Source organism: Lipotes vexillifer, unplaced genomic scaffold (assembly GCF_000442215.2).
Source record: "Lipotes vexillifer unplaced genomic scaffold, Lipotes_vexillifer_v1.1 scaffold782, whole genome shotgun sequence".
In the NCBI taxonomy this organism is placed as follows: Eukaryota; Metazoa; Chordata; class Mammalia; order Artiodactyla; family Lipotidae; genus Lipotes; species Lipotes vexillifer.
The window spans coordinates 436,459-445,886 of record NW_006791339.1 but is presented as its reverse complement, the minus strand read 5'-3'; the positions used below and the strand labels follow the sequence as shown (position 1 = coordinate 445,886).

At 41.0% G+C, this 9,428-nt stretch overlaps 1 protein-coding gene across 1 annotated transcript in view; it reads right to left on the bottom strand.

The window, feature by feature from the left end:
• Window positions 1-9,428, bottom strand: part of FARSB (phenylalanyl-tRNA synthetase subunit beta) — a 67,118-nt gene that overhangs the window by 628 nt on the left and 57,062 nt on the right. The gene's annotated exons all lie outside the window — the stretch shown is intronic.

Below are 9,428 nucleotides of genomic sequence, written 5' to 3'. Positions count from 1 at the left end.
GCATTTGAGACAGCTAGTGGGAAGCAGCCGCATAGCACAGGGAGATCAGCTCGGTGCTTGTGACCACCTAGAGGGGTGAGCTAAGGAGGGTGGGAGGGAGGGAGATGCAAGAGGGAAGAGATATGGGGCTATATGTATATGTATAGCTGATTCACTTTGTTACAAAGCAAGAAACTAACACACCATTGTAAAGCAATTATACTCCAATAAAGATGTTAAAAAAAAAAAAGAGAAGCATTTGCTATTACACTATTATAAGGAAAGAAAAGGTTAGGGGCAAATATGAAAATCAGGGCCCTGTGTTTTTTATCACAGCAGTCCAGGAAGGATGAAGAACAGGAGGCTGAAGGAGCACAGGTGGGAGAAGACTTGGGAAGTGTGCAGACGTGGAACTGCCCTAAAGAGGACAAAGGGAAAAATGAAATGTAAAACCAACGACTTTGCCTGGGAAGAACCTGTTTTGAAACAGGTTTTTCCATAGTAATACTTGCTGGATTAAAAGCCTACACTGAATTCATGTACTATTCAAAACATCACTCTTTTCTACCTCATTCCATAGAGAAACACGAGCTGCACTGTCATCGGCAGGCGTAGGCCTTGTACCAGAATGTGACCCACATTCCTGTCTTCCTAAGCAGTTTTGGCACATCTACTGTAAACCCACAGCAAAGGCTAGCCCCAGAACAAGGCTGGGTTGACCTCTGATTTACTCAGGGCAGGCAGAAGGTTCCCTCGCCACTGGGTGCCAAGGCATGGATATGGCTTCACTAACCCAGTAACAGTTCTAGAGGTTTAAACAGCTAAAAACAAGCGAGCAGACAAACATACAGGCCCACTGCATAGTCACTGAGTTACCAGTGCCACAGGGATGCATCAACGCTCCATACTCTACTGAGGTTAAAGCCAATGCTGACTCATTTCTCTCATCACCAACTTGTAAAGGGATTAGGTCCACAGCTCCTGACTGATTCAACCAAAACATCTACTGGCATGAACTATAAAATGCTGAGCCACAAGCCTCCAGCCCGCCATTTCAGAGTGAGTGCATTATTTATGAAAGAGTAAACTGAGTCTCTACTCATGGTCCCAAGGTCAGCATAAGGAAGAAACACAGAACTGGTGGGGTGTGTGTGGGGTGCTACCATTAAGTCAGCACCAGTCACACCACAGAGACATAGGACGACTATACAGAAGGATGTTTTCCTGAAAAATATTTTTAACTGTCATTCTTAAATAACCCCAAAGCAATCTGGTTGAATTATAAGGTGGCCTGTTTCTCACATGCCCCCAAACTAAATAATTCTGCTTCACTATTAAAGCAAAAATTTCAATGAACTGCATTTGAAGTTCATAATTGTTTGGCTATGTGCATTAATCCACACTTGGAGAGAGGGATCAAATACTACAGAAACCATACTGCATCGATAATGTATAGCCTAAGAGAGAGACAAATATTGCTGAATCTGACAAAGATGGCATGTTTTAATTCTGTCAAAATAAAAAACCTAACTTAAAAGATAAAACCAGGCCAAAAATAAAACACATAAGTTGTGGTGGTCCAGTGGTTAAGACTCCGTGCTCTCAATGCAGGGGGCATGGGTTCAATGCCTGGTCGGGGAACTAAGATCCTGCATGCCATAGTGTGGCCCCCCCCCCAAAAAAGACCACCCCCCTCTCCCACCAAATAAATATTCACATGATAAGTCTGTAAAAGTGTTGCTGGTAAGTGGTATAACCAAGGATCAGAGCTGAAAGGGCTGCCCCAAAGTCATTTATTCCATCACCCCTGGCACCCCTTATACAAAATTACATCTGAATAAACTACACTCTCTGAAAAAGACACCAGATTATTATTATTTTTTCTTTTTCCAGATTATTTTTAAAGGCCATTCAGAGAGGAAGTTTTCAAGAACTTCCCTGATAACCTTGCTATGTTTAAGAATCCTCACTGTACCCAAATCCTTCCTTTTTATCTATCTTCAAATTCCAATGTGATTGGATTCATTTTAACTGAAGCACAAAACCAAACTATTTTAGAATCTAAGCCAGATGTGCTAGCTCTGACAGTGTTAGCAAAATAAAGCCTAAGAGATAAGAACTTAGAATTTTTACATCATAAAACAACTTTTTGAATCAGAGCTTTTTAAGTAAAATTCAGTCACGTTCTTCTCCAGCTGGCGAGCATGATAAGCCAGCTGGACCTCCCTCTCTCCAGAAGTTTGCGCCAAACTTTGCTGAAGCTCACTAACCAGCTAAATACTTGGTCAAACAAAAGAATATTCATATCATTAAATAGAATTTTCCCCCTTTCCAAAGAAAAGCAAAAAGAACTGAAATTCATATTATGCATTATTTAAAACATATCCAGGTGTGGGAACATTCTAAATGACACACATATCAAAAGCTCTCAGCCCAGCACGGACCCGTCCCAGTCACTACAGCATCCTAAACTGCCCCGGGTCAGAGGCCCTCACCACAGAGGAGCTGCTTGGCAGTGAAGCAGGCACCAAAGGGGTCCTCTGCCCTCTCATCCATTGCTAATGCCCCCCTTCCTATCCACATGTGAAAATTAAGCCCAATAATGTGATTTCTGTATAAACTCCACTTTGCCGAAAACTGCACATTTTAACCTGTGATGACAACTTTAACTTTCTTGCCATTTTTCATTTCTACAAGGTCTTAAGATTTTCTGATTGATGCCTCTGTTGAGTTACAGCAAGGGTAAAGGTCTCTTCTTCAGACATAAACTGAGAGGCACACAGAAGTGCCTTCAAGTTTGTAAGGGGTACAGAGAGAAACTGTACCACTTGACTGATGTATGTGAACTAGAAATACTGAAAGACAATTTTAAGTTACTAGAACATAAGCATTTCTCAGTGCTTTTAGAAAACCTTTATGGTTCAAACCAAACTTTGCAGACAGAAGTGAATGGCTTCAAAGAAGGGCAGATGAAAAAGAGAATTGCTTCACTAACAAAAAAAGGGAACACACCCCACTAAGGCAGCAATTAGGCCTGAGTTCAAAGATGAGAGCATGTCCTCCATCAGCAGGAGGGGAGCTCAGCAGATCAATGTGATCACAATGCTCTAGTGAGGACCAAGGCAACTTAAATCAGTCTTTCCAGAAGTAAAAGAAGTCACATCTGAATGGAACCTAAATATGGGTCTAGGCTTAGGAAAAATCAGACCTGGATGGTAGCCAGAGGCTACTTTTATCTCATTAGCAAACAAAAAACTTCTGGAGAAGAGCAGCCTGCTGTGTCCAGGGTCATAAAGCTGCCAATTCAAGGGAAATCACGTTGCCTTGTGAATGGGAATTCTGAAATTCAAATTCTACAAAGTAACTTTTTTCTTTTAATCACCCATTTAGGTCCTAACAGAGTTCTGGTTTACTGTTGTACCAAGGTACACAAATACTACAATTTTCAACCTGTGCCCAAAACACTCTCCAGCAAAAAGCCTCTCAGCCCACTTCTCTACCTAGTTCCTTATACCGTTTAAACGCTCAGCTTTGCTGGTATCCATCACAGCAAAATGGCTTCGAACGGAAAACAGACTTGGGAAAAACAGTGTCCTCTGTTGAAGTACATGTGGAAACCCAGACAAAAGAAACATCAGTTAAAGCACAACAAGAATTTAATTTCCAGAACTTAGTGGGGTGTAAGTAAGTCCCTTAATTAAAGCTTTTGTAGCATCTCCTCAAGGTCTATAATTGTCTCTCTGTGCTCAAACGGCAGGACCACTTTGAGGACCTTGGGGGCAATTCTTGGGCCAGTAATCAGCACAGCACCCAGTCTTCAGCACATTTTCTGGCTAATTGACCTTCAAAGAGTTTGTGAGCTCCCTCTCTTGCTCGTTGCCAAACACCTTTCACAGTTTCTTTTTGCCCCCGTCTTTCTTTTGGAGTAATATTATAGGCCCACAGTTTGGATAAGCTTTACACATAGAGTTATTCCTATAATTCTGTGAAGCATCGGAAGTAGAAGCTTAAGGCGGTAACTGAGCAGACCCTTAATCTGAAAGCTCCATGGTGTTAGCAAGCATGAGGCTTAATTCCTTAATCTTTAAAACCCCTGCCATTGGCTGTTTTCAACTAATTCATTTGGTATTTTATTTAATCCACCTCTAAAAGTCATCCACTCATACAATTTTACTTTTCCCTTTCTTCACATTACTAATACATACTTTGGGGTTCAAATCCACATACTGTAACTGCCTTCAATCTGGTACTTTATCAAATTTTCCGTAATAAAAAGAACAAAATTAAAAGGCGGGTGGGGAACACTGGAAAAGGAATGTCAGTGTATCCCATACATCACAGCCAATAATAGAAGCTATCATCATGAGCTTTAATAAAAATAACCACACGTAAGTCCCCAAATTCAGGGACGAAACACAACATGCAGAATTATATAAATATAGTAAGCCACTGGGCCAACAGAATGTGTTTTAAATCTGTTCTAAATAACTGATGATGTATTATGGGGTGGGAGGAAGGAATAATCACTTAATAGGCTGACTCTAGGGCTGGCATCTACCCAAACCCTATCCTTTCCTCCCCCGAGGCCCTAATTCTAATACAATTAGATACATATAAAATTATCCATTCCACCGTCCAGTAACCCATCCTAGGAAATCACACAAAGGGAAAAAAATAAAATAAAACCCAGTGTTCCATTCTGGAGTGAAACTGACAGAGTAGGTGACTGGCCAAGAGTAAAATGGGGCTGCAATTATAATTTCCCACGCAGGACTTTCTTCTGGTCTCCTACCACTTTCTGAAAAGGTAGTAACCATAACTAACTATGCCACCAGCACATCAACCTCACTTTCCTTTTCTAAATAATGTTAATTTAAAGGAAAAAACAAAACAAAATATAGGGCTTCAAAAAAACCCCCCAAAACCCGACCACACACTTATAACATGTGAGCGGGGTATCATTCTTAAGGGTGGTTGTTCTCTAAGTTTTAGAACCAGGAGTTTTGGAGTGCCTCAGTGGAATGAGGGAGCACCCAGGGCGGAAAAGGCACAATGTAGATAAGACATGAACTTATAAAAAGGAAAGGTTTAGGAATATGAGGAGGAAAAAATTGGCATAACTACCACGATATAAACACACACATTTTTTTCAGATCTTAGTACACTCCGGGTTGGAAGAGTTCTCTGCAAAGACCATTTAATTTGTAAATGGAGACTGAATAATTTCCAACTGGTAATATAAAACACCCATTTTTCCCCCAGATATATACAAGTCTTCACCTTATATCTGAAGTGAAATATTTATGGTACCTAAAGTCTTTAAAGAGAGGGGACCTAATCCCTTGAGTTTAATGGCTATCTTTCATCCCTTTCTGAAGATCAAAAGAAAGAAAAACCCCTTACACAACTTTACAGTGCTAATCCCAACACACCTGCAGACTTTGTTAACCCTTAACGAGGAGGCAATTGGACGGCAGAGGAGCACTGGGCCCACCTACACCCACAGCACGGACGCAGAGAGGGAGCCTGCGCTCACAGGAGGAAGCCCTTAGGATCTAGTTTAAAGTCTGATCTTAATTATCTGTCTCTCGTGCACACATACTCATATTTCATAACCTGAAGAGGGTCAAGAATGTTAGGAGAGGGGCTTCCCTGGTGGCGCAGTGACTAAGAATCCGCCTGCCAATGCAGGGGACATGGGTTTGAGCCCTGGTCCGGGAAGATCCCATATGCCGCGGAGCAACTAAGCCCGCACGCCACAACTACTGAGCCTGCACTCCTAGAGCCGGTGCTCTGCAACAAGAGAAGCCACCGCAATGAGAAGCCTGCGCACCACAATGAAGAGTAGCCCCCGCTCGCCGCCACTAGAGAAAGCCCGCGCAGCAACAAAGACCCAACACGGCCAAAAATAAAAATAAATAAATTTATTAAAAAGAAGGAATATAAGCCCTGAAAATTTATATTTAAAAAAAAAGGAGAACTTAAACGTGATACATCTAGTTGCAATTTTAAATCCGTCTCAATTTTAATTTGTGTAAAACCAAAGGATTTTTAACTCTAGGTTAACAAGTGCCCTGTCTATTGGCTTTTTTTTGAAAATTGCTATTCCAAAATAATGCCATCATATCCTACATTTGTCTGGCACTTGAATCATTTCCTCCCAAATTTTCACATTTCTTAAATGTTCATAGGACAGATATAGAATAACAACTCAAAAATAAAAGGTATGGATCATCATCCTGCCTTCCTGGGTCAATAAAATGGGTCTTTCCCAGTCTTTCATCTGATAAAAACCTTTAAAGGACAATTTCTCCAACCAAATATGAGCAATTTATTATCAATACTTTCTCCACAGTTAAAGTAAAATAATAAAACAACAATAATAAAGAGACTATTCTAGGACTAATTAAAGGAAAGTGGAAATGTTGAGTGTTTGAGACTGCATCTGTAATTTCACAATTAGTTAACTTACTCAATTGAGACCTTTGGCCAGCATGGAATAAACATAACCTCAAACATGTCATTATCATAGATGTGCTGTAGTTTCAGAATTAAACTTCAGCAGACAAGTAGGGAGTACAGAAGAAAAAGACAATAATGAGATTGTGAAAACAAAGTACGCTGCTTTCTACTCATCTCCTTCCATCCCCAGTAAAGGGAGTGACTTGGTCCCAGTGCAGCCCTGGCCAAGCCCCAAGGACAGGCAAGTTACAGATGGAAAAAGTGAAGCACAAGGAGATTAGGGGACTTGCCCGAGGCAAGCAATAGCATAGGCCAGAGAGTGAGCACCTCTGTGTGTGGCCCCAAGGCACAGAAGGCCTAGGGAATAGTGTTTTCAAACTTTTGGTCAAGCTGTCCATTTCATGTTTGCAAACCTCCACTGGTTTAAAATTAAATAAACAAAACCTTTAAAAAAAAAAAAAAAAAAAAGACTGACCACCTCTAGCCTTAGGGCATAACCAAGTATGCTCTACAACACTGTTAACACAACATGATATAGACAAAACCTAGAGCTTTCCAGGGAAGACAGAACTACATTTTTAAAAATCCCATATAACACAGGCATCCTTAAAGAATAAGTTCCAGATTCCTAAAACAAGACTGGAGCAATTTAAACAGATAAATAAGCACCACAGTGACACCATCTAAAACGGCGAAGAAAAAGAGCTGCTACCTTAGACCCTGCGGCAGAGACTGCTTCTGAACCATTTTAACTCCTGCAGAATCTTAAAACTAGAAATGACCCTGGCAGTGATTTTGTCCATGCCTTTATTTCTAATATGAGAAAACGGATACCAAAGAGGTTAAGAAAACCATACAGCCAGGTAACAGCAGAGCTGAGAACCCAGTTCCTTCTTGAACCCGTCTGTGACTCTTATATAATGCTGATTTTCTGAAGGGCAGACCTAGTATCTACCCAGAGGGTACTCTGGAGAGTGATCACCCACTCCAGAATGCTGTCCCAACTTCTTATATCTGCCTCTCCCAACAACGCTGTGGTACAGACAGGACAGACATTATCATTCCCATTTTACAGATGAAGAAACTGGCATAAAGGGATTAAGTCCTAAATCACATGGGCTAACACAACAGAAGGACCTGACCCAACACACAAGAGTTATGGTTACTATATCACAGTTGATCATGCCTCCTAGGGCTCAACAAAATGTATTCTTCCCTATCATTTTTTTTTTTTTTTGGCAGTACGCGGGCCTCTCACTGTTGTGGCCTCTCCTGTTGCGGAGCACAGGCTCCGGACGTGCAGGCTCAGTGGCCATGGCTCACGGGCCCAGCCACTCCGTGGCATGTGGGATCTTCCCGGACCGGGTCATGAACCCACGTCCCCTGCGTCGGCAGGCGGACTCCCAACCACTACGCCACCAGGGAAGCCCCTGTATCATCTTAACATCTGCTTTTTCAACTTAGTTTATAATTCACGTTTATCATATGCCATTATATTTATATGTAGTAGTCTGCCAAATTGTTCTTTAAGTATTTTATGTTGGAATTATTTCCAATTATCCAGTTATAAATAGGGCTCCTGTAACATATATGTTACTTGTTGCTCTTTTTTGGTTTCTTCCTTTTGACAAAGGTAGTACCACACAAGTAAAACAATGCCAATTATTGTATAGTTCAATTACATATCAAAATGTTAAACAGTGGACTTCTAGCAATGGTAGTACCAACAAACCACAAACTTAATATAAGATTATACTGATCTTATTTTGTATAACACTGATTTTTAAAAATTTTCCCTTGCATAGTACCAACTACTTACTACCTTTTTTTTCAGTTCCACTGGTGGGGGAAAAAAAAAAAAAAGCAACAAAGCAGCCGAGGAAAATAATTCCAAGAGGAGATCTTTGTTCAGAGAATGCAATTCACAAACAAGCTAGGGGCCTTTAGGGATTAAGAAAATAAGCAGAAACCCTTCCCTTCTGCAAGAAGAGTGTCAAAGTGTAGTGGCTGCGAAAACAACATTGATAAAATATTTAACAGCTACTGATGAATATTGGACACATCAAAACAGGTCTCACAGAACAGACAACAGGAAGTTCTGGAGACATTTAGAGCAAGGCATTTAATCTGATATTTCTGCTCAACTGTTTACTCTTTATGGGCTGGCTTCAACATCATTCAAAAGAAATAAAATTATTGTAACTACAGTCACACGGTTTATTGTTTAAAAAAAGGTAATTAATGTCTGCCTATTTGCTAATATACTGGGGCCATGTTGCCGTTTCCCATGTTTCTTCTTTCACCTCTTCCAAACATGCTCTTTGCACATAAGGAAGTGTGTGTGTATGGCTGTCAACTGGGTGTGGTTTCAGAAGATGGAGAGGATTTTCTATTCCACTAAATTTGCCCCACCCTTTTTAAAGCTAATAACCTGACATTTTCATAAAGGGACCAAATTTTTCTCCTTTCACAATGAGAAAGAACGCCAAAAATTAAAGCATCTCTTAAGTTCACACTGATATGTATCAACTGAACTTCAAGTCAGATGCTTTCCTGAAAAGAAAAATTTTTTAAAAAAGGGCAAAATGGGAACAATGAGAGTACAGGGTCCTGAAGGGGGAGGAGTGGAAGAAGGAACAACTAAGACGCAAGGCTGCAAGGCTGCAAGTGTGGAGGGCTGGGGTCTGAAGGCGAGCTGCCAGCCTTGTATGTGGCCTATCTGGCCTAGAAGAACCCTTGGCAGGAAGACAACGTTCCTGACCCACGACCCACCAGGGCCAGCAGGTGCTCAGAGGTATTTCTAGGAGGGGGATGGGTTGCCCACGTCACCCAAGTGGCTACTGGCATTTATTTCTCAAGCAGGTGGAGATTAGGCCAAGCTATTGAACACTAATGTAAAGCAAAATAATCCATCAAGATCAAAACCACAACTGGGACCTCAATGAAGTCAGATGGTCTGCCTATCATTTATATAAAAGTAGCAGGAA